This window comes from Microcebus murinus, chromosome 25 (assembly GCF_040939455.1).
Source record: "Microcebus murinus isolate Inina chromosome 25, M.murinus_Inina_mat1.0, whole genome shotgun sequence".
NCBI classification, from domain to species: domain Eukaryota; kingdom Metazoa; phylum Chordata; class Mammalia; order Primates; family Cheirogaleidae; genus Microcebus; species Microcebus murinus.
In genome coordinates, this window is record NC_134128.1 from 15,226 (window position 1) to 35,047 (window position 19,822).

Sequence of the window (19,822 nt, forward strand, 5' to 3'; positions counted from 1 at the left end):
AGGCCAGCCTCACCGCGCTTCCCCGCGATAGCGCTGACCCGCGCCGGGCCTGTGGAGTTCGCCGGCCCGGTCGGGCGGACTCCGGAGGACTGAGGTGAGGGACGTGGCGGGGCGGGGTGGGATGGGGGGCTGTCTACACACACACACACACAGACACGATGCGCCTCCACGGCTGGACCCGCCAAGGTGGAGACCTTCCAGCCCCCCTCCTCTCCTCACCTCGCCTCCTTCACCTACCCGCCCCCACCCCCAGCGCGCGGCCGCTGACTGCGCACGCGCGCTCACCCTTTGACCCCAGCCAGGGGCCGCCCTCCCGCACAACCCCTGTCAGCTGCGCCCCCGCCCTGTGGGTGGGCTGCCGCCTATTCCCCAGGGCCAGGGCTGGGGCACAGCGCATGGGGGAGGGGAGCGAGTGTAGGGGCGTCTCTCGGGATGTGTCCCATGGCTGGGGTGGGGCGGGGCGGGGTGGTTTGGGGGGCGCTGAAGAAATCAGTCCCCTCCATCTCCTACCTCTGGAAAACCCCCAAGCCCTTGGAGAACTGCCGGCACCGCTCCCGTGGGGGCCGGGACCCTGCTCTGTGTCCTCCTGTGGCCCAGTCCAAGGGGCCTGGGCCTGGCCCGGGGCTGGATTGGACCCCAACCACCCTCGGGTGTGGACTTGCTAAAAGCCGGCGATTAGATATTGGATTCGAGCTTCCTTGAGGTCATTTCACTAATGAAGGCACCGAAAAGAGTTTCCTAATCCATCTGTGAGGGTGGCAACTGAAAGAGAATTTTAAAGCTGACAGAATAGGCGAGGAAAGGCATAGGAGATTTCCACACCCAGTAAGGAAGACTTTCCCGAAATGGAAGAAAGAAACGAGCAAACAGAGACACCGGTAGCCCGCCCGGATCAGAGTCTGCTCCTTAGAGAAAGCACCCTGACCAGGTTCACCCGTGGGTGGGTGGCGAGCCAGTGGCATTCAGAAGCGCGAGGCCCCCAGTCCGTGCAGAAGACACCTGCACTCGGGTGTGTGTGGCGGCAGGATTCCCAAGCAGCTCCAAATGGTAATCCAAAGAGAAGCCAGGGAGTTCCCAAGGCCCCAGGTGTCCTCAGCCCACGACTGGCTGCTGGGGGAATGCGAAGCCCGGCTCCTTGTCTCAGAGCGGGACAAGCAGGAGGTGGGACGTACACCCCGGGGTTCCCAGGAGGATCAGGCTGAAGCTGGTACTTGGCCTGAAAATGTCCCCTCGCATGGGCACCCCCTTCCGCTTCCGGCTCCTCTACTCCCGGTGCCCCTCCATCCAGGGGCCAGACTTTAAGAAGTCACCCGCAGGAGAATCCTGGTCCCAAAGGAGCCTTCTGGGGGACCCGTGCTGAGAGAGGGTGTGGGCATGGCCCGCTGGGGCTCTGCCCGGCCCAGGGCTGGGAGATGCCACCTCCCAGCTCCGGGTCCCTGCAGGAAGCGTTGGCAAGCACAGGGCCAGTCCCCCAAAGGCCCAGGTGCAGGGAGCCCAGGCCAAGCAGCCTGTGGAAGAAGCCACATGCCGTGCCACCCCGGGAACACGACTGCAGGTCGCGGCCCCTCCCGCCTCCTCCCCGACATGGCGCAGGGCTCAGAGACACCTGAGACGCTGCTACCAAAGTCCAAAGGGCATCGGTTGCTCCTCCAAAGCACCCGAGCAGACCGCGTTGTCCAGCCAGCCCCTGGGCCTCCCTGGGGTGCCCAGCACAAAAGTGCAGACAACCACCGGACTCGCAATATCAGTTTGAGGATGTTTCTGCCACTCTAAGGACCCGCAGGCCAGCTGGGCCTTCAGGCAGGACAGAGAGCCCCGGAATCCGACGTGGAGAGCTGCGTGGACGTCCCCATCAGGAGGCGGTCCCCACCTCCGAGGCTCTCCCCTTGCGGGGAGCGGCAGCCCCAGGGCCTCAGGGAAGACACCAGGCTGGGCCCCCCGCGGCACAGCGGGGCACGTCCCCGTCCCCGGCAGGGGACTTAGCGATGCCTGCGCCAGACTGCTGCGGCCGCCCTGCTGCCGGGTTCCTGGAGGGCTTCCTGGAAGCAGCGTCCACACCAAGCCCCTGGAAGGCCCAGGCGACGGAGGAGCCGGTCAGGCAGGGGCCGAGGACGGTGACGGGCGGGGAGCAGCGTGTCAGGCAGGGGCCGAGGACGGTGACAGGCCGGGCGGGAAGGAGCCGGTCAGGCAGGGGCCCAGGACAGTGACGGGCCTGGCCGGGGAGGAGCGGAGCGAGTCAGGCAGTGGCCCAGGTGGTGGGCCGGGCGGGGACGAGCCTGTCAGGCAGGGGCAGAGGACGGTGACGGTGACGGGGCGGGAAGGGGCCGGTCAGGCAGGGGCAGGGGCCAAGGACAGTGACGGGCCTGGCGGGGGAGGAGCGCGTCAGGCAGGGGCAGAGGAGACGGGCTGGGTAAGGGGTAGGGTGACAGTTAGGGCACAATTCACAATCGCAAAGATGTGGAAGCGACCCGAGTGCCCATCCATCCAGGAGTGCATTAATAACATGCGGCGCGTGGACACCACGGAGTGCCATTCGGCTGTGAGGAGCAGCGGTGAGAGGGCGCCTCTCGTGTTCTCCTGGCCAGAGCTGGAACCCGTTCCAGTAGGCCAGGTATCCCAAGAACGGACACACGAGCACCACGTGCGCGCGCTCACCGGCAAATTGGTACGAACGGATGGACACCTAAGTGGACAGCGAGGAATCACCTTCATCGGGTGGGTGTCGGGCGGGCGTGGGGAGGGGGTGGGCATACACATGCATTAGGGAGGGGGTGGGTGCGCACCGACTGGGGGATGGGCGCACTTGAAGCTCTGACCCGAGGGGGGAGGCGGGGAAAGAGCAATGCACCCGACCTGAACATTGGTACCCCCACAATACGCTGGGAGAAAATGAGAAATAAATAAGGAGACAGGGGGGAGGGGGGCACGGGCAACACATGTCACCTCAATACTTGTACTCCCATCATCTGCTTGAAAAGAGAGAGAAAAGAAAATGCAATCATAGAGATAAGAGACACTTTCTAAGAAAATGAATCCGAAAAGAAAAGTAAAAGGAGGCCTGTCGAGCAGGTCTGGGTGTGACTCCGGTTCCCCCAACCTCCAGTGCCACCACCAGAGATTCCTGCGTGTAGCCCATAGAACCCCAAAAGCAACGGGACGAGTTCTGGTCACATACTCGCTCAAAGTGACATCCTGGAATCCTTCCGGAACTCCCTCCCCTCTCAGACTCTCGAGGTTTCCTCCAGCGTGTCGGTTCCCACAGACCAGACCTTTGGTCTGAGACCTGACAGTCCAGATGGCACGCATGCTGCCCCGTGGCGGCGGTGTCCCGGCTTGGGACAAGAGGAGGCCCCACGGTGCGGGCTGGGGCGGCAGGCACCGCGGCGGGCGCTGAGGGTGGGGGTGATCCGCCGGACGGCCGCCCCGCCGCCGCGCTCCCAGCAAGGGGACAGAGCAACAGGCAAAAAAAAAAAAAAAAAAGCCTAGGGCACCCGGGATTCCCAGGCGGTCTCCCATCCAAGTACTAACCAGGCCCGACGCTGCTTAGCTTCTGAGAGCAGACGAGATGGGGCGCGTTCGGGGTGGTGTGGCCGTAGACCGCGGAGGGCGCCCCTGCCCCGCTCAAGAGGCCAGCCTCACCGCGCTTCCCCGCGATAGCGCTGACCCGCGCCGGGCCTGTGGAGTTCGCCGGCCCGGTCGGGCGGACTCCGGAGGACTGAGGTGAGGGACGTGGCGGGGCGGGGTGGGATGGGGGGCTGTCTACACACACACACACACACACACAGACACGATGCGCCTCCACGGCTGGACCCGCCAAGGTGGAGACCTTCCAGCCCCCCTCCTCTCCTCACCTCGCCTCCTTCACCTACCCGCCCCCACCCCCAGCGCGCGGCCGCTGACTGCGCACGCGCGCTCACCCTTTGACCCCAGCCAGGGGCCGCCCTCCCGCACAACCCCTGTCAGCTGCGCCCCCGCCCTGTGGGTGGGCTGCCGCCTATTCCCCAGGGCCAGGGCTGGGGCACAGCGCATGGGGGAGGGGAGCGAGTGTAGGGGCGTCTCTCGGGATGTGTCCCATGGCTGGGGTGGGGCGGGGCGGGGTGGTTTGGGGGGCGCTGAAGAAATCAGTCCCCTCCATCTCCTACCTCTGGAAAACCCCCAAGCCCTTGGAGAACTGCCGGCACCGCTCCCGTGGGGGCCGGGACCCTGCTCTGTGTCCTCCTGTGGCCCAGTCCAAGGGGCCTGGGCCTGGCCCGGGGCTGGATTGGACCCCAACCACCCTCGGGTGTGGACTTGCTAAAAGCCGGCGATTAGATATTGGATTCGAGCTTCCTTGAGGTCATTTCACTAATGAAGGCACCGAAAAGAGTTTCCTAATCCATCTGTGAGGGTGGCAACTGAAAGAGAATTTTAAAGCTGACAGAATAGGCGAGGAAAGGCATAGGAGATTTCCACACCCAGTAAGGAAGACTTTCCCGAAATGGAAGAAAGAAACGAGCAAACAGAGACACCGGTAGCCCGCCCGGATCAGAGTCTGCTCCTTAGAGAAAGCACCCTGACCAGGTTCACCCGTGGGTGGGTGGCGAGCCAGTGGCATTCAGAAGCGCGAGGCCCGCAGTCCGTGCAGAAGACACCTGCACTCGGGTGTGTGTGGCGGCAGGATTCCCAAGCAGCTCCAAATGGTAATCCAAAGAGAAGCCAGGGAGTTCCCAAGGCCCCAGGTGTCCTAAGCCCACGACTGGCTGCTGGGGGAATGCGAAGCCCGGCTCCTTGTCTCAGAGGGGGACAACCAGGAGGTGGGACGTACACCCCGGGGTTCCCAGGAGGATCAGGCTGAAGCTGGTACTTGGCCTGAAAATGTCCCCTCGCATGGGCACCCCCTTCCGCTTCCGGCTCCTCTACTCCCGGAGCCCCTCCATCCAGGGGCCAGACTTTAAGAAGTCACCCGCAGGAGAATCCTGGTCCCAAAGGAGCCTTCTGGGGGACCCGTGCTGAGAGAGGTTGTGGGCATGGCCCGCTGGGGTTCTGCCCGGCCCAGGGCTGGGAGATGCCACCTCCCAGCTCCGGGTCCCTGCAGGAAGCGTTGGCAAGCACAGGGCCAGTCCCCCAAAGGCCCAGGTGCAGGGAGCCCAGGCCAAGCAGCCTGTGGAAGAAGCCACATGCCGTGCCACCCCGGGAACACGACTGCAGGTCGCGGCCCCTCCCGCCTCCTCCCCGACATGGCGCAGGGCTCAGAGACACCTGAGACGCTGCTACCAAAGTCCAAAGGGCATCGGTTGCTCCTCCAAAGCACCCGAGCAGACCGCGTTGTCCAGCCAGCCCCTGGGCCTCCCTGGGCTGCCCAGCACAAAAGTGCAGACAACCACCGGACTCGCAATATCAGTTTGAGGATGTTTCTGCCACTCTAAGGACCCGCAGGCCAGCTGGGCCTTCAGGCAGGACAGAGAGCCCCGGAATCCGACGTGGAGAGCTGCGTGGACGTCCCCATCAGGAGGCGGTCCCCACCTCCGAGGCTCTCCCCTTGCGGGGAGCGGCAGCCCCAGGGCCTCAGGGAAGACACCAGGCTGGGCCCCCCGCGGCACAGCGGGGCACGTCCCCGTCCCCGGCAGGGGACTTAGCGATGCCTGCGCCAGACTGCTGCGGCCGCCCTGCTGCCGGGTTCCTGGAGGGCTTCCTGGAAGCAGCGTCCACACCAAGCCCCTGGAAGGCCCAGGCGACGGAGGAGCCGGTCAGGCAGGGGCCGAGGACGGTGACGGGCGGGGAGGAGCGTGTCAGGCAGGGGCAGAGGACGGTGACAGGCCGGGCGGGAAGGAGCCGGTCAGGCAGGGGCCCAGGACAGTGACGGGCCTGGCCGGGGAGGAGCGGAGCGAGTCAGGCAGTGGCCCAGGTGGTGGGCCGGGCGGGGACGAGCCTGTCAGGCAGGGGCAGAGGACGGTGACGGTGACGGTGACGGGCCGGGGCGGGAAGGGGCCGGTCAGGCAGGGGCAGGGGCCGAGGACAGTGACGGGCCTGGCGGGGGAGGAGCGCGTCAGGCAGGGGCAGAGGAGACGGGCTGGGTAAGGGGTAGGGTGACAGTTAGGGCACAATTCACAATCGCAAAGATGTGGAAGCGACCCGAGTGCCCATCCATCCAGGAGTGCATTAATAACATGCGGCGCGTGGACACCACGGAGTGCCATTCGGCTGTGAGGAGCAGCGGTGAGAGCGCGCCTCTCGTGTTCTCCTGGCCAGAGCTGGAACCCGTTCCAGTAGGCCAGGTATCCCAAGAACGGACACACGAGCACCACGTGCGCGCGCTCACCGGCAAATTGGTACGAACGGATGGACACCTAAGTGGACAGCGAGGAATCACCTTCATCGGGTGGGTGTCGGGCGGGCGTGGGGAGGGGGTGGGCATACACATGCATTAGGGAGGGGGTGGGTGCGCACCGACTGGGGGATGGGCGCACTTGAAGCTCTGACCAGAGGGGGGAGGCGGGGAAAGAGCAATGCACCCGACCTGAACATTGGTACCCCCACAATACGCTGGGAGAAAATGAGAAATAAATAAGGAGACAGGGGGGAGGGGGGCACGGGCAACACATGTCACCTCAATACTTGTACTCCCATCATCTGCTTGAAAAGAGAGAGAAAAGAAAATGCAATCATAGAGATAAGAGACACTTTCTAAGAAAATGAATCCGAAAAGAAAAGTAAAAGGAGGCCTGTCGAGCAGGTCTGGGTGTGACTCCGGATCCCCCAACCTCCAGTGCCACCACCAGAGATTCCTGCCTGTAGCCCATAGAACCCCAAAAGCAACGGGACGAGTTCTGGTCACATACTCGCTCAAAGTGACATCCTGGAATCCTTCCGGAACTCCCTCCCCTCTCAGACTCTCGAGGTTTCCTCCAGCGTGTCGGTTCCCACAGACCAGACCTTTGGTCTGAGACCTGACAGTCCAGATGGCACGCATGCTGCCCCGTGGCGGCGGTGTCCCCGCTTGGGACAAGAGGAGGCCCCACGGTGCGGGCTGGGGCGGCAGGCACCGCGGCGGGCGCTGAGGGTGGGGGTGATCCGCCGGACGGCCGCCCCGCCGCCGCGCTCCCAGCAAGGGGACAGAGCAACAGGCAAAAAAAAAAAAAAAAAAGCCTAGGGCACCCGGGATTCCCAGGCGGTCTCCTATCCAAGTACTAACCAGGCCCGACGCTGCTTAGCTTCTGAGAGCAGACGAGATGGGGCGCGTTCGGGGTGGTGTGGCCGTAGACCGCGGAGGGCGCCCCTGCCCCGCTCAAGAGGCCAGCCTCACCGCGCTTCCCCGCGATAGCGCTGACCCGCGCCGGGCCTGTGGAGTTCGCCGGCCCGGTCGGGCGGACTCCGGAGGACTGAGGTGAGGGACGTGGCGGGGCGGGGTGGGATGGGGGGCTGTCTACACACACACACACACAGACACGATGCGCCTCCACGGCTGGACCCGCCAAGGTGGAGACCTTCCAGCCCCCCTCCTCTCCTCACCTCGCCTCCTTCACCTACCCGCCCCCACCCCCAGCGCGCGGCCGCTGACTGCGCACGCGCGCTCACCCTTTGACCCCAGCCAGGGGCCGCCCTCCCGCACAACCCCTGTCAGCTGCGCCCCCGCCCTGTGGGTGGGCTGCCGCCTATTCCCCAGGGCCAGGGCTGGGGCACAGCGCATGGGGGAGGGGAGCGAGTGTAGGGGCGTCTCTCGGGATGTGTCCCATGGCTGGGGTGGGGCGGGGCGGGGTGGTTTGGGGGGCGCTGAAGAAATCAGTCCCCTCCATCTCCTACCTCTGGAAAACCCCCAAGCCCTTGGAGAACTGCCGGCACCGCTCCCGTGGGGGCCGGGACCCTGCTCTGTGTCCTCCTGTGGCCCAGTCCAAGGGGCCTGGGCCTGGCCCGGGGCTGGATTGGACCCCAACCACCCTCGGGTGTGGACTTGCTAAAAGCCGGCGATTAGATATTGGATTCGAGCTTCCTTGAGGTCATTTCACTAATGAAGGCACCGAAAAGAGTTTCCTAATCCATCTGTGAGGGTGGCAACTGAAAGAGAATTTTAAAGCTGACAGAATAGGCGAGGAAAGGCATAGGAGATTTCCACACCCAGTAAGGAAGACTTTCCCGAAATGGAAGAAAGAAACGAGCAAACAGAGACACCGGTAGCCCGCCCGGATCAGAGTCTGCTCCTTAGAGAAAGCACCCTGACCAGGTTCACCCGTGGGTGGGTGGCGAGCCAGTGGCATTCAGAAGCGCGAGGCCCCCAGTCCGTGCAGAAGACACCTGCACTCGGGTGTGTGTGGCGGCAGGATTCCCAAGCAGCTCCAAATGGTAATCCAAAGAGAAGCCAGGGAGTTCCCAAGGCCCCAGGTGTCCTCAGCCCACGACTGGCTGCTGGGGGAATGCGAAGCCCGGCTCCTTGTCTCAGAGCGGGACAAGCAGGAGGTGGGACGTACACCCCGGGGTTCCCAGGAGGATCAGGCTGAAGCTGGTACTTGGCCTGAAAATGTCCCCTCGCATGGGCACCCCCTTCCGCTTCCGGCTCCTCTACTCCCGGTGCCCCTCCATCCAGGGGCCAGACTTTAAGAAGTCACCCGCAGGAGAATCCTGGTCCCAAAGGAGCCTTCTGGGGGACCCGTGCTGAGAGAGGGTGTGGGCATGGCCCGCTGGGGCTCTGCCCGGCCCAGGGCTGGGAGATGCCACCTCCCAGCTCCGGGTCCCTGCAGGAAGCGTTGGCAAGCACAGGGCCAGTCCCCCAAAGGCCCAGGTGCAGGGAGCCCAGGCCAAGCAGCCTGTGGAAGAAGCCACATGCCGTGCCACCCCGGGAACACGACTGCAGGTCGCGGCCCCTCCCGCCTCCTCCCCGACATGGCGCAGGGCTCAGAGACACCTGAGACGCTGCTACCAAAGTCCAAAGGGCATCGGTTGCTCCTCCAAAGCACCCGAGCAGACCGCGTTGTCCAGCCAGCCCCTGGGCCTCCCTGGGGTGCCCAGCACAAAAGTGCAGACAACCACCGGACTCGCAATATCAGTTTGAGGATGTTTCTGCCACTCTAAGGACCCGCAGGCCAGCTGGGCCTTCAGGCAGGACAGAGAGCCCCGGAATCCGACGTGGAGAGCTGCGTGGACGTCCCCATCAGGAGGCGGTCCCCACCTCCGAGGCTCTCCCCTTGCGGGGAGCGGCAGCCCCAGGGCCTCAGGGAAGACACCAGGCTGGGCCCCCCGCGGCACAGCGGGGCACGTCCCCGTCCCCGGCAGGGGACTTAGCGATGCCTGCGCCAGACTGCTGCGGCCGCCCTGCTGCCGGGTTCCTGGAGGGCTTCCTGGAAGCAGCGTCCACACCAAGCCCCTGGAAGGCCCAGGCGACGGAGGAGCCGGTCAGGCAGGGGCCGAGGACGGTGACGGGCGGGGAGCAGCGTGTCAGGCAGGGGCCGAGGACGGTGACAGGCCGGGCGGGAAGGAGCCGGTCAGGCAGGGGCCCAGGACAGTGACGGGCCTGGCCGGGGAGGAGCGGAGCGAGTCAGGCAGTGGCCCAGGTGGTGGGCCGGGCGGGGACGAGCCTGTCAGGCAGGGGCAGAGGACGGTGACGGTGACGGGGCGGGAAGGGGCCGGTCAGGCAGGGGCAGGGGCCAAGGACAGTGACGGGCCTGGCGGGGGAGGAGCGCGTCAGGCAGGGGCAGAGGAGACGGGCTGGGTAAGGGGTAGGGTGACAGTTAGGGCACAATTCACAATCGCAAAGATGTGGAAGCGACCCGAGTGCCCATCCATCCAGGAGTGCATTAATAACATGCGGCGCGTGGACACCACGGAGTGCCATTCGGCTATGAGGAGCAGCGGTGAGAGGGCGCCTCTCGTGTTCTCCTGGCCAGAGCTGGAACCCGTTCCAGTAGGCCAGGTATCCCAAGAACGGACACACGAGCACCACGTGCGCGCGCTCACCGGCAAATTGGTACGAACGGATGGACACCTAAGTGGACAGCGAGGAATCACCTTCATCGGGTGGGTGTCGGGCGGGCGTGGGGAGGGGGTGGGCATACACATGCATTAGGGAGGGGGTGGGTGCGCACCGACTGGGGGATGGGCGCACTTGAAGCTCTGACCCGAGGGGGGAGGCGGGGAAAGAGCAATGCACCCGACCTGAACATTGGTACCCCCACAATACGCTGGGAGAAAATGAGAAATAAATAAGGAGACAGGGGGGAGGGGGGCACGGGCAACACATGTCACCTCAATACTTGTACTCCCATCATCTGCTTGAAAAGAGAGAGAAAAGAAAATGCAATCATAGAGATAAGAGACACTTTCTAAGAAAATGAATCCGAAAAGAAAAGTAAAAGGAGGCCTGTCGAGCAGGTCTGGGTGTGACTCCGGTTCCCCCAACCTCCAGTGCCACCACCAGAGATTCCTGCGTGTAGCCCATAGAACCCCAAAAGCAACGGGACGAGTTCTGGTCACATACTCGCTCAAAGTGACATCCTGGAATCCTTCCGGAACTCCCTCCCCTCTCAGACTCTCGAGGTTTCCTCCAGCGTGTCGGTTCCCACAGACCAGACCTTTGGTCTGAGACCTGACAGTCCAGATGGCACGCATGCTGCCCCGTGGCGGCGGTGTCCCGGCTTGGGACAAGAGGAGGCCCCACGGTGCGGGCTGGGGCGGCAGGCACCGCGGCGGGCGCTGAGGGTGGGGGTGATCCGCCGGACGGCCGCCCCGCCGCCGCGCTCCCAGCAAGGGGACAGAGCAACAGGCAAAAAAAAAAAAAAAAAAGCCTAGGGCACCCGGGATTCCCAGGCGGTCTCCCATCCAAGTACTAACCAGGCCCGACGCTGCTTAGCTTCTGAGAGCAGACGAGATGGGGCGCGTTCGGGGTGGTGTGGCCGTAGACCGCGGAGGGCGCCCCTGCCCCGCTCAAGAGGCCAGCCTCACCGCGCTTCCCCGCGATAGCGCTGACCCGCGCCGGGCCTGTGGAGTTCGCCGGCCCGGTCGGGCGGACTCCGGAGGACTGAGGTGAGGGACGTGGCGGGGCGGGGTGGGATGGGGGGCTGTCTACACACACACACACACACACACAGACACGATGCGCCTCCACGGCTGGACCCGCCAAGGTGGAGACCTTCCAGCCCCCCTCCTCTCCTCACCTCGCCTCCTTCACCTACCCGCCCCCACCCCCAGCGCGCGGCCGCTGACTGCGCACGCGCGCTCACCCTTTGACCCCAGCCAGGGGCCGCCCTCCCGCACAACCCCTGTCAGCTGCGCCCCCGCCCTGTGGGTGGGCTGCCGCCTATTCCCCAGGGCCAGGGCTGGGGCACAGCGCATGGGGGAGGGGAGCGAGTGTAGGGGCGTCTCTCGGGATGTGTCCCATGGCTGGGGTGGGGCGGGGCGGGGTGGTTTGGGGGGCGCTGAAGAAATCAGTCCCCTCCATCTCCTACCTCTGGAAAACCCCCAAGCCCTTGGAGAACTGCCGGCACCGCTCCCGTGGGGGCCGGGACCCTGCTCTGTGTCCTCCTGTGGCCCAGTCCAAGGGGCCTGGGCCTGGCCCGGGGCTGGATTGGACCCCAACCACCCTCGGGTGTGGACTTGCTAAAAGCCGGCGATTAGATATTGGATTCGAGCTTCCTTGAGGTCATTTCACTAATGAAGGCACCGAAAAGAGTTTCCTAATCCATCTGTGAGGGTGGCAACTGAAAGAGAATTTTAAAGCTGACAGAATAGGCGAGGAAAGGCATAGGAGATTTCCACACCCAGTAAGGAAGACTTTCCCGAAATGGAAGAAAGAAACGAGCAAACAGAGACACCGGTAGCCCGCCCGGATCAGAGTCTGCTCCTTAGAGAAAGCACCCTGACCAGGTTCACCCGTGGGTGGGTGGCGAGCCAGTGGCATTCAGAAGCGCGAGGCCCGCAGTCCGTGCAGAAGACACCTGCACTCGGGTGTGTGTGGCGGCAGGATTCCCAAGCAGCTCCAAATGGTAATCCAAAGAGAAGCCAGGGAGTTCCCAAGGCCCCAGGTGTCCTAAGCCCACGACTGGCTGCTGGGGGAATGCGAAGCCCGGCTCCTTGTCTCAGAGGGGGACAACCAGGAGGTGGGACGTACACCCCGGGGTTCCCAGGAGGATCAGGCTGAAGCTGGTACTTGGCCTGAAAATGTCCCCTCGCATGGGCACCCCCTTCCGCTTCCGGCTCCTCTACTCCCGGAGCCCCTCCATCCAGGGGCCAGACTTTAAGAAGTCACCCGCAGGAGAATCCTGGTCCCAAAGGAGCCTTCTGGGGGACCCGTGCTGAGAGAGGTTGTGGGCATGGCCCGCTGGGGTTCTGCCCGGCCCAGGGCTGGGAGATGCCACCTCCCAGCTCCGGGTCCCTGCAGGAAGCGTTGGCAAGCACAGGGCCAGTCCCCCAAAGGCCCAGGTGCAGGGAGCCCAGGCCAAGCAGCCTGTGGAAGAAGCCACATGCCGTGCCACCCCGGGAACACGACTGCAGGTCGCGGCCCCTCCCGCCTCCTCCCCGACATGGCGCAGGGCTCAGAGACACCTGAGACGCTGCTACCAAAGTCCAAAGGGCATCGGTTGCTCCTCCAAAGCACCCGAGCAGACCGCGTTGTCCAGCCAGCCCCTGGGCCTCCCTGGGCTGCCCAGCACAAAAGTGCAGACAACCACCGGACTCGCAATATCAGTTTGAGGATGTTTCTGCCACTCTAAGGACCCGCAGGCCAGCTGGGCCTTCAGGCAGGACAGAGAGCCCCGGAATCCGACGTGGAGAGCTGCGTGGACGTCCCCATCAGGAGGCGGTCCCCACCTCCGAGGCTCTCCCCTTGCGGGGAGCGGCAGCCCCAGGGCCTCAGGGAAGACACCAGGCTGGGCCCCCCGCGGCACAGCGGGGCACGTCCCCGTCCCCGGCAGGGGACTTAGCGATGCCTGCGCCAGACTGCTGCGGCCGCCCTGCTGCCGGGTTCCTGGAGGGCTTCCTGGAAGCAGCGTCCACACCAAGCCCCTGGAAGGCCCAGGCGACGGAGGAGCCGGTCAGGCAGGGGCCGAGGACGGTGACGGGCGGGGAGGAGCGTGTCAGGCAGGGGCAGAGGACGGTGACAGGCCGGGCGGGAAGGAGCCGGTCAGGCAGGGGCCCAGGACAGTGACGGGCCTGGCCGGGGAGGAGCGGAGCGAGTCAGGCAGTGGCCCAGGTGGTGGGCCGGGCGGGGACGAGCCTGTCAGGCAGGGGCAGAGGACGGTGACGGTGACGGTGACGGTGACGGGCCGGGGCGGGAAGGGGCCGGTCAGGCAGGGGCAGGGGCCGAGGACAGTGACGGGCCTGGCGGGGGAGGAGCGCGTCAGGCAGGGGCAGAGGAGACGGGCTGGGTAAGGGGTAGGGTGACAGTTAGGGCACAATTCACAATCGCAAAGATGTGGAAGCGACCCGAGTGCCCATCCATCCAGGAGTGCATTAATAACATGCGGCGCGTGGACACCACGGAGTGCCATTCGGCTGTGAGGAGCAGCGGTGAGAGCGCGCCTCTCGTGTTCTCCTGGCCAGAGCTGGAACCCGTTCCAGTAGGCCAGGTATCCCAAGAACGGACACACGAGCACCACGTGCGCGCGCTCACCGGCAAATTGGTACGAACGGATGGACACCTAAGTGGACAGCGAGGAATCACCTTCATCGGGTGGGTGTCGGGCGGGCGTGGGGAGGGGGTGGGCATACACATGCATTAGGGAGGGGGTGGGTGCGCACCGACTGGGGGATGGGCGCACTTGAAGCTCTGACCAGAGGGGGGAGGCGGGGAAAGAGCAATGCACCCGACCTGAACATTGGTACCCCCACAATACGCTGGGAGAAAATGAGAAATAAATAAGGAGACAGGGGGGAGGGGGGCACGGGCAACACATGTCACCTCAATACTTGTACTCCCATCATCTGCTTGAAAAGAGAGAGAAAAGAAAATGCAATCATAGAGATAAGAGACACTTTCTAAGAAAATGAATCCGAAAAGAAAAGTAAAAGGAGGCCTGTCGAGCAGGTCTGGGTGTGACTCCGGATCCCCCAACCTCCAGTGCCACCACCAGAGATTCCTGCGTGTAGCCCATAGAACCCCAAAAGCAACGGGACGAGTTCTGGTCACATACTCGCTCAAAGTGACATCCTGGAATCCTTCCGGAACTCCCTCCCCTCTCAGACTCTCGAGGTTTCCTCCAGCGTGTCGGTTCCCACAGACCAGACCTTTGGTCTGAGACCTGACAGTCCAGATGGCACGCATGCTGCCCCGTGGCGGCGGTGTCCCCGCTTGGGACAAGAGGAGGCCCCACGGTGCGGGCTGGGGCGGCAGGCACCGCGGCGGGCGCTGAGGGTGGGGGTGATCCGCCGGACGGCCGCCCCGCCGCCGCGCTCCCAGCAAGGGGACAGAGCAACAGGCAAAAAAAAAAAAAAAGCCTAGGGCACCCGGGATTCCCAGGCGGTCTCCCATCCAAGTACTAACCAGGCCCGACGCTGCTTAGCTTCTGAGAGCAGACGAGATGGGGCGCGTTCGGGGTGGTGTGGCCGTAGACCGCGGAGGGCGCCCCTGCCCCGCTCAAGAGGCCAGCCTCACCGCGCTTCCCCGCGATAGCGCTGACCCGCGCCGGGCCTGTGGAGTTCGCCGGCCCGGTCGGGCGGACTCCGGAGGACTGAGGTGAGGGACGTGGCGGGGCGGGGTGGGATGGGGGGCTGTCTACACACACACACACACACACACAGACACGATGCGCCTCCACGGCTGGACCCGCCAAGGTGGAGACCTTCCAGCCCCCCTCCTCTCCTCACCTCGCCTCCTTCACCTACCCGCCCCCACCCCCAGCGCGCGGCCGCTGACTGCGCACGCGCGCTCACCCTTTGACCCCAGCCAGGGGCCGGCCTCCCACACAACCCCTGTCAGCTGCGCCCCCGCCCTGTGGGTGGGCTGCCGCCTATTCCCCAGGGCCAGGGCTGGGACACAGCGCATGGGGGAGGGGAGCGAGTGTAGGGGCGTCTCTCGGGATGTGTCCCATGGCTGGGGTGGGGCGGGGCGGGGTGGTTTGGGGGGCGCTGAAGAAATCAGTCCCCTCCATCTCCTACCTCTGGAAAACCCCCAAGCCCTTGGAGAACTGCCGGCACCGCTCCCGTGGGGGCCGGGACCCTGCTCTGTGTCCTCCTGTGGCCCAGTCCAAGGGGCCTGGGCCTGGCCCGGGGCTGGATTGGACCCCAACCACCCTCGGGTGTGGACTTGCTAAAAGCCGGCGATTAGATATTGGATTCGAGCTTCCTTGAGGTCATTTCACTAATGAAGGCACCGAAAAGAGTTTCCTAATCCATCTGTGAGGGTGGCAACTGAAAGAGAATTTTAAAGCTGACAGAATAGGCGAGGAAAGGCATAGGAGATTTCCACACCCAGTAAGGAAGACTTTCCCGAAATGGAAGAAAGAAACGAGCAAACAGAGACACCGGTAGCCCGCCCGGATCAGAGTCTGCTCCTTAGAGAAAGCACCCTGACCAGGTTCACCCGTGGGTGGGTGGCGAGCCAGTGGCATTCAGAAGCGCGAGGCCCGCAGTCCGTGCAGAAGACACCTGCACTCGGGTGTGTGTGGCGGCAGGATTCCCAAGCAGCTCCAAATGGTAATCCAAAGAGAAGCCAGGGAGTTCCCAAGGCCCCAGGTGTCCTCAGCCCACGACTGGCTGCTGGGGGAATGCGAAGCCCGGCTCCTTGTCTCAGAGGGGGACAACCAGGAGGTGGGACGTACACCCCGGGGTTCCCAGGAGGATCAGGCTGAAGCTGGTACTTGGCCTGAAAATGTCCCCTCGCATGGGCACCCCCTTCCGCTTCCGGCTCCTCTACTCCCGGAGCCCCTCCATCCAGGGGCCAGACTTTAAGAAGTCACCCGCAGGAGAATCCTGGTCCCAAAGGAGCCTTCTGGGGGACCCGTGCTGAGAGAGGTTGTGGGCATGGCCCGCTGGGGTTCTGCCCGGCCCAGGGCTGGGAGATGCCACCTCCCAGCTCCGGGTCCCTGCAGGAAGCGTTGGCAAGCACAGGGCCAGTCCCCCAAAGGCCCAGGTGCAGGGAGCCCAGGCCAAGCAGCCTGTGGAAGAAGCCACATGCCGTGCCACCCCGGGAACACGACTGCAGGTCGCGGCCCCTCCCGCCTCCTCCCCGACATGGCGCAGGGCTCAGAGACACCTGAGACGCTGCTACCAAAGTCCAAAGGGCATCGGTTGCTCCTCCAAAGCACCCGAGCAGACCGCGTTGTCCAGCCAGCCCCTGGGCCTCCCTGGGGTGCCCAGCACAAAAGTGCAGACAACCACCGGACTCGCAATATCAGTTTGAGGATGTTTCTGCCACTCTAAGGACCCGCAGGCCAGCTGGGCCTTCAGGCAGGACAGAGAGCCCCGGAATCCGACGTGGAGAGCTGCGTGGACGTCCCCATCAGGAGGCGGTCCCCACCTCCGAGGCTCTCCCCTTGCGGGGAGCGGCAGCCCCAGGGCCTCAGGGAAGACACCAGGCTGGGCCCCCCGCGGCACAGCGGGGCACGTCCCCGTCCCCGGCAGGGGACTTAGCGATGCCTGCGCCAGACTGCTGCGGCCGCCCTGCTGCCGGGTTCCTGGAGGGCTTCCTGGAAGCAGCGTCCACACCAAGCCCCTGGAAGGCCCAGGCGACGGAGGAGCCGGTCAGGCAGGGGCCGAGGACGGTGACGGGCGGGGAGGAGCGTGTCAGGCAGGGGCCGAGGACGGTGACAGGCCGGGCGGGAAGGAGCCGGTCAGGCAGGGGCCCAGGACAGTGACGGGCCTGGCCGGGGAGGAGCGGAGCGAGTCAGGCAGTGGCCCAGGTGGTGGGCCGGGCGGGGACGAGCCTGTCAGGCAGGGGCAGAGGACGGTGACGGTGACGGTGACGGTGACGGGCCGGGGCGGGAAGGGGCCGGTCAGGCAGGGGCAGGGGCCGAGGACAGTGACGGGCCTGGCGGGGGAGGAGCGCGTCAGGCAGGGGCAGAGGAGACGGGCTGGGTAAGGGGTAGGGTGACAGTTAGGGCACAATTCACAATCGCAAAGATGTGGAAGCGACCCGAGTGCCCATCCATCCAGGAGTGCATTAATAACATGCGGCGCGTGGACACCACGGAGTGCCATTCGGCTGTGAGGAGCAGCGGTGAGAGCGCGCCTCTCGTGTTCTCCTGGCCAGAGCTGGAACCCGTTCCAGTAGGCCAGGTATCCCAAGAACGGACACACGAGCACCACGTGCGCGCGCTCACCGGCAAATTGGTACGAACGGATGGACACCTAAGTGGACAGCGAGGAATCACCTTCATCGGGTGGGTGTCGGGCGGGCGTGGGGAGGGGGTGGGCATACACATGCATTAGGGAGGGGGTGGGTGCGCACCGACTGGGGGATGGGCGCACTTGAAGCTCTGACCCGAGGGGGGAGGCGGGAAAGAGCAATGCACCCGACCTGAACATTGGTACCCCCACAATACGCTGGGAGAAAATGAGAAATAAATAAGGAGACAGGGGGGAGGGGGGCACGGGCAACACATGTCACCTCAATACTTGTACTCCCATCATCTGCTTGAAAAGAGAGAGAAAAGAAAATGCAATCATAGAGATAAGAGACACTTTCTAAGAAAATGAATCCGAAAAGAAAAGTAAAAGGAGGCCTGTCGAGCAGGTCTGGGTGTGACTCCGGATCCCCTAACCTCCAGTGCCACCACCAGAGATTCCTGCGTGTAGCCCATAGAACCCCAAAAGCAACGGGACGAGTTCTGGTCACATACTCGCTCAAAGTGACATCCTGGAATCCTTCCGGAACTCCCTCCCCTCTCAGACTCTCGAGGTTTCCTCCAGCGTGTCGGTTCCCACAGACCAGACCTTTGGTCTGAGACCTGACAGTCCAGATGGCACGCATGCTGCCCCGTGGCGGCGGTGTCCCGGCTTGGGACAAGAGGAGGCCCCACGGTGCGGGCTGGGGCGGCAGGCACCGCGGCGGGCGCTGAGGGTGGGGGTGATCCGCCGGACGGCCGCCCCGCCGCCGCGCTCCCAGCAAGGGGACAGAGCAACAGGCAAAAAAAAAAAAAAAAGCCTAGGGCACCCGGGATTCCCAGGCGGTCTCCCATCCAAGTACTAACCAGGCCCGACGCTGCTTAGCTTCTGAGAGCAGACGAGATGGGGCGCGTTCGGGGTGGTGTGGCCGTAGACCGCGGAGGGCGCCCCTGCCCCGCTCAAGAGGCCAGCCTCACCGCGCTTCCCCGCGATAGCGCTGACCCGCGCCGGGCCTGTGGAGTTCGCCGGCCCGGTCGGGCGGACTCCGGAGGACTGAGGTGAGGGACGTGGCGGGGCGGGGTGGGATGGGGGGCTGTCTACACACACACACACACACACACAGACACGATGCGCCTCCACGGCTGGACCCGCCAAGGTGGAGACCTTCCAGCCCCCCTCCTCTCCTCACCTCGCCTCCTTCACCTACCCGCCCCCACCCCCAGCGCGCGGCCGCTGACTGCGCACGCGCGCTCACCCTTTGACCCCAGCCAGGGGCCGCCCTCCCGCACAACCCCTGTCAGCTGCGCCCCCGCCCTGTGGGTGGGCTGCCGCCTATTCCCCAGGGCCAGGGCTGGGGCACAGCGCATGGGGGAGGGGAGCGAGTGTAGGGGCGTCTCTCGGGATGTGTCCCATGGCTGGGGTGGGGCGGGGCGGGGTGGTTTGGGGGGCGCTGAAGAAATCAGTCCCCTCCATCTCCTACCTCTGGAAAACCCCCAAGCCCTTGGAGAACTGCCGGCACCGCTCCCGTGGGGGCCGGGACCCTGCTCTGTGTCCTCCTGTGGCCCAGTCCAAGGGGCCTGGGCCTGGCCCGGGGCTGGATTGGACCCCAACCACCCTCGGGTGTGGACTTGCTAAAAGCCGGCGATTAGATATTGGATTCGAGCTTCCTTGAGGTCATTTCACTAATGAAGGCACCGAAAAGAGTTTCCTAATCCATCTGTGAGGGTGGCAACTGAAAGAGAATTTTAAAGCTGACAGAATAGGCGAGGAAAGGCATAGGAGATTTCCACACCCAGTAAGGAAGACTTTCCCGAAATGGAAGAAAGAAACGAGCAAACAGAGACACCGGTAGCCCGCCCGGATCAGAGTCTGCTCCTTAGAGAAAGCACCCTGACCAGGTTCACCCGTGGGTGGGTGGCGAGCCAGTGGCATTCAGAAGCGCGAGGCCCCCAGTCCGTGCAGAAGACACCTGCACTCGGGTGTGTGTGGCGGCAGGATTCCCAAGCAGCTCCAAATGGTAATCCAAAGAGAAGCCAGGGAGTTCCCAAGGCCCCAGGTGTCCTCAGCCCACGACTGGCTGCTGGGGGAATGCGAAGCCCGGCTCCTTGTCTCAGAGCGGGACAACCAGGAGGTGGGACGTACACCCCGGGGTTCCCAGGAGGATCAGGCTGAAGCTGGTACTTGGCCTGAAAATGTCCCCTCGCATGGGCACCCCCTTCCGCTTCCGGCTCCTCTACTCCCGGTGCCCCTCCATCCAGGGGCCAGACTTTAAGAAGTCACCCGCAGGAGAATCCTGGTCCCAAAGGAGCCTTCTGGGGGACCCGTGCTGAGAGAGGGTGTGGGCATGGCCCGCTGGGGCTCTGCCCGGCCCAGGGCTGGGAGATGCCACCTCCCAGCTCCGGGTCCCTGCAGGAAGCGTTGGCAAGCACAGGGCCAGTCCCCCAAAGGCCCAGGTGCAGGGAGCCCAGGCCAAGCAGCCTGTGGAAGAAGCCACATGCCGTGCCACCCCGGGAACACGACTGCAGGTCGCGGCCCCTCCCGCCTCCTCCCCGACATGGCGCAGGGCTCAGAGACACCTGAGACGCTGCTACCAAAGTCC

The 19,822-nt window shown here is 64.5% G+C and overlaps 5 pseudogenes; all 5 read right to left on the minus strand.

Moving 5' to 3' along the window:
* Positions 1 to 3,479: 3,479 nt before the first annotated feature.
* LOC142864484 (uncharacterized) lies at positions 3,480 to 3,598 on the minus strand (annotated as a pseudogene).
* Positions 3,599 to 7,122: 3,524 nt separating this feature from the next.
* On the minus strand, positions 7,123 to 7,241 carry LOC142864603 (uncharacterized; annotated as a pseudogene).
* Positions 7,242 to 10,748: 3,507 nt separating this feature from the next.
* On the minus strand, positions 10,749 to 10,867 carry LOC142864485 (uncharacterized; annotated as a pseudogene).
* Positions 10,868 to 14,394: 3,527 nt separating this feature from the next.
* Positions 14,395 to 14,513, minus strand: LOC142864486 (uncharacterized; annotated as a pseudogene).
* Positions 14,514 to 18,040: 3,527 nt separating this feature from the next.
* On the minus strand, positions 18,041 to 18,159 carry LOC142864487 (uncharacterized; annotated as a pseudogene).
* Positions 18,160 to 19,822: the final 1,663 nt, after the last annotated feature.